Source organism: Anguilla rostrata, chromosome 16 (assembly GCF_018555375.3).
Source record: "Anguilla rostrata isolate EN2019 chromosome 16, ASM1855537v3, whole genome shotgun sequence".
Taxonomy (NCBI): Eukaryota; Metazoa; Chordata; class Actinopteri; order Anguilliformes; family Anguillidae; genus Anguilla; species Anguilla rostrata.
The window spans coordinates 12,200,164-12,205,300 of record NC_057948.1 but is presented as its reverse complement, the minus strand read 5'-3'; the positions used below and the strand labels follow the sequence as shown (position 1 = coordinate 12,205,300).

At 40.7% G+C, this 5,137-nt stretch overlaps 1 long non-coding RNA gene across 1 annotated transcript; it reads right to left on the bottom strand.

Annotated features, from left to right (window-relative positions):
* Nucleotides 1–996: 996 nt before the first annotated feature.
* Nucleotides 997–4,871, bottom strand: LOC135242258 (uncharacterized). Its single transcript, XR_010326291.1, has 2 exons — nucleotides 4,526–4,871; nucleotides 997–1,416 (listed from the first exon to the last, which is right to left on the bottom strand). It is a non-coding gene; the product is annotated as an uncharacterized LOC135242258 (long non-coding RNA).
* Nucleotides 4,872–5,137: the final 266 nt, after the last annotated feature.

Below are 5,137 nucleotides of genomic sequence, written 5' to 3'. Positions count from 1 at the left end.
TAGCCCGGTCCCATAGCAAGCTTATAAATACTTAATTGGAGAGACATGGCTTGAACTGTTGTGCCCACAGGATTCTTGACCCTCTTTAGCGACTTGCGGACAATATTTTGGTTTTACGTTCCGCTCGGTATTTGAAGAAATGTTACACCGTGGCCTGTAGTTTTTTCCACCGGGCAATTTGGGAATTCTCGTCCCACAGGTCATGCAGTGATAGTGACTCTCTCATAGAAAAATAGGAGAGGGACCAGGTGTAGCAGTCTGGTGGCACAAAGGCCATAGGTTCGAACTGGAGATTTACACCGGCTCAGCAAACAATTAAAAACCCATCCTGCCTGATGTTTTGTCATGACTTAACGATAACCGTTAGGGAATGTTTCCAGTAACTAAGTTTGTTTGCTACATTCCTGGAATGATTTTTTTTCTTCTTCTGTGGCTTTGACAGAGCTTGTTTGGAACAATACATATGCTCAAAGACTCTTTGGGGATTGCTCTCATTATAACGCTATCTCGCAACCAAATGGCAGTCTAACCGGAGTGTTCTCCAGCCTTCCTGAAACATGCTGCGTCTGCCGGAGACAGCATGTAGAATAACGCAAAGCAGCACGGTGCGCAGGTTCTGTCCTGGGCGGCACGCGCTGCACGCACGTCCCCCCGGGGACGCGCGGGGTCCTTTCGACCGGAGGTCGCGCGACGGGCCGCCGCGCCAGACGCAGGGGTGGCGGCGGTCTCTCGGCTACAGTCCTTCGCACATCAAAACAAGCGCGCAGGAGAGATGTGACCACCTGGAATTAAGTGACCACCTGCAGAAGTATGTGTCAGGTTCAGAACTAATCGGTGGTCTCTACACATGCCTTCTTCTCAACAAAAAAAACAAAGCAACCAACAATGCTCAATGATATAAATAATGCAATGTAATATAAATATCATATGGTTTATCATACGATCTAGGCCAACTTTAAATGAAAAAAAAGAACAAAGGTGCCAAGAGCCATGAAACAGTGTGAGGAATGGAATTTATTGACGGTATGAATTAACTATGGGAAGAAATGTTACAAATGCTATTAACACAACTACTACAGCTATGACAAATAATAACCAAGCACCACGCCAGGCACTTTTTTTCTTCTTTGTGTTTATTGTTCATTTTATGTTCTTGTTCTTCTCTCATATGTGTGTGTGTGTGTGTGTGTGTATGAAAAAGAGAACTGGAACAGGACAGAAGGAAAGACATAAAATGATGTATTCGAGCTCAAATTGGTGGGCGGGAAATAGCCGCAGGGGTTTACAGTAATGATGAGATGGTTTCTTCCTGAAGTGCAAAGGGTACAGCCAGTCTCGCGGAGCACACGCGGCACAGCACGGCGATTTCATCTTCAGCGGATTTGCGCGCGGAACAGTTTAGAGCTCTCCAAATCTCTGCAGGATAGGGGCAGGGCAAGAAGATGAGGGGGGGAAATCAGGAAAACAGAAACTTAACACGCATACATCATGCAGAGCGGTCATTGTCAATCTGTGGTATCACACCAGTCCACCTGAAAAAAATCAAGATACCACTGTGAGCCACGTGCAGACACGCGAAGGACATTTTAACAGGCGCCGTCTTTAACGGCGCTGAAGTTTATGGGGTAGGCCTGTAACAGTGTTGTGGTCCCCCGAACTCCCAGGTCCGCGTGCTGAAACGGTTAACTTCTGTCAAGCGAAAGCAGACCGACGCCAAAGGTTGTCCCGCATCGTCTTCTTCTGACAGGTGGAAATAGATCTGATGCCCTCTGGACTTTACCTCCTGACAAAAAAGGCCATTTTATTACAGGTTATGACAGACTGCCGAGAGACACCGGGTAGGCAGGGAAGAAAATGACAAGTGGAATGGACATGCTCTAGATGTTTAGAGGACAAACCAGAGAAGCCCAGAGCTCGAAATGATAGGTAGGGAATTCTTTGATGTAATCAGTGCTCTCAGATAGAGCGGTTGGGATCATTACTGTCAGAACTTACAGAGTTCTGACAATAAATAAATAAATAAATAAATAAATAAATAAATAAATAAATAAATAAATAAATAAATAAATAAATAAATAAATAAATAAATAAAATCGACCATATCGCAATCGAGGAATTTAATCTGATCCCCCACTCTGAGCAATCACTCTTCATCTCTGTAACTGAATCGAGATATTCCGTCGGATTATGTTTTGAAGGCTGTTTGCTTGAGTGGCCCAAGATATCTCTGTTCGGTACAGATAGAAGCTAAGCAAACACTCCTACCGTGCACACCCACGCTGAAAATCAATAGGTGCAGGTCCTCGACCCAAGTTATTTTAGCCAGTGTATTTCAAAGAGGACGCCTAACGTCTGAGACGGTCAATTAAGCTGCTATTAAGGTAAATCGGTTAGCGCCGTAGATGTAACCCTTAAGGCGCCCTTTGATATTAAGGCAGCCTTTTTCACCCCTCTCCATGAAAGACGACGTCATTTACTCAGAAAATATTTAGCCTAGCACTATGAAATTTTACTTCAAACTGCTTTGACATGTCAGCGGTCATTAACCCGTTTCAATTACGTCCATAACTTAATCAAGTCGGATACAATTTAAACCAAAGTACAATCAGTTCAGTGTTACATCCATACGACATAGTCGGTATAATTGTAACAGGGGGGTGGAATGATTGTAAATGAAACACGCCCGATGATGGGTATGTACGTTTTATTAATGCTAATCAAGGAAACACATTTCCAACGTAACATGAGACCAGCCACATTCTCATATTATGAAACACGGGGCTTTATTTATGAAAATAGGCTGTGCGTAAACATTAACGCACAAGCAACTGCATAACTTACCGTGAAGCGAGTTGTGGTAATATCCAAATCTATAAGGCAAGCTGTTTTTGTTTGTTTCTTAACAGCCAGGCACCTAAGCTTTTACAAAGCAAACTGCCTACTCTACAGGACAGCCTGGTGTGTACTTATTATATAAATGCATGTGACCAGGCGGCGGTTGTTTTCCATGAATCACTTGAAGCATACAGAAGATGATGCTATGTCAACGCAGCTAGTGAATTAGGCCTAGCTGAACACATTTAACACTGAACACTGTACTAACTTAAAAATGCAAACACGTTGATAAGTACAATTAATTTATTTAACAAACATTAAACACTATTTAAAATGCCTAAGGTCTTTCTAAATGGTTTTCAACACAATATAGTGTGTGAAGTTTTTTGTTACAGCAACTCAGAAGAGGCATAATTGTAACAGCGGTTACATTTATACAGATGGGGACATCATGTTTTTTTATTTATGTATTATTATTATTATTATTATTATTATTATTATTATTTAATTTTTTTATTTTTTTATTTATTGATTGGTCACCTAACAAATAATTCCCGGCAAAACAAACTCAGAAAACCATACTAACTTTTCAAGGACATATGACTGCTTAAAATGATGTATGATTTCATTTATTTTAAAACATAATGAAATAATGCTTTATACTCGAAAATGTTTAATGGAACAGACTGCATTTACCTCATTGGTAAATAAATGAAATATGGCTATTGCATGCAAATTTAAGAAATGAGATCCCATGGATGCTAATAAAATAAACTAAAAAATAATTTAAAGCTACTTAAAGAGAACATAAATTGACTATGCATTGCATTCCATGAAAATTAATAAAAAGCAGAGCATAATAACACGACATTGGCTATGTTTAAAAAGACCCGGTGAGAAAAGAAAAAAAAACGATCGGGTTTTGCAGTATGCGAGAAGATAATACAAAAATAAATCTGTGACACCTACATTTTAATTTTCTCAAACGCTTATACGAAAAGCGGATGTTATATCGAACGAATGATTCCTCCAGAACTAATTCTACTGTAACGTGGGTTTAAAGTTGGCAAGTAAGAGGGGTTGTCAGTTTCAATATAACGGCCAATTAGGTGGGTCACCAGCTGTCAGGCTCGCGAGACAGGTGACTCTCACCTGGCAGTAGCAAACACTTCAACCGTCGCGTGTCAATGGGACTGTACAACACGCGCTCGACAAACTGAAAGTCCACAGGGGATTACAAAAGAATGACAGCGTGTGCCTCGTTTCATTAAGCATGTTCAAGCATATCTCTAACGAGCAACCAATGATCATACCCTGCCGCTAACAAATTTAAATGTAGGCCATCTCACAGCAATTACGACCCCGAAAAATATTACTTTGTATAAGGTCCCCTACGCCGACCATAAGCACAAGTCTGCTCACACTCACAAAGACACAGTACACTTAATGCAAAGAGGGTACTTTTCCCTATCAATTTCATTTTTATGTACACAAAATTCGAAAATTTTGAAGTGTAACTACTTTAGAAGATGCAGTTGTTTTCTAGATAAATTTCGCTCATACAGCAACCAATACCAGTGTGTATATTTTCTTCTATATCCCCGGTTTACACTGTATACCTCATACATCAATCTTAGCATGACTGAAAAGAGCGAAATGACTGCCGCGTTGATGTTTTCCACCTCTTTACCTCATTCTTTCGGGTCTTTCATCGTTCCCAATTTGTCCTTTATTGAACCTTTGTCTTCTGTGCATCTGCTCCCAGTTAATTAAAATTTGAAGGGGTCACTGTGCCGACTCCAGTCGGCCTGCCACCGGGAGAGGTATTTTCTCTCCAGCAGTTTCCACACTAACAAACTTCGCAGGTGTAACAGTGAGCCTAACAGCTGTTCGGGGACACTTCAACCATCTGACAGAACAAGGCAGGAGCACCGAGTCTTCCTTCCAGGCTGGCAAAAGTGTTTCAACCTCTGTCACTGCTAACCAGAACTACGACGCCATCAGCAATCCCCAACAATTACATTATTGCTGTGACATACATATTAACGTATATGCTATTCATAATATCAAGAAATGGTGTAATTTGTAGAAATGTGCGTGTGTGCGTGCGTGCGCGAGTGTGTATTTTTGCAGAAATGCGGCCCCACAAGGACCCATGTGAAGCATTCAGAAAATAAAAATACAGGTGTTAAAGTGAGCACAAAATATGTATTTTTGATTGTGGGGAAACAATGAATATTGAGAATCAAATCAAATGATAAAATTTAATAAAAATAGTGCCAGATTAAATATTTGACAATGT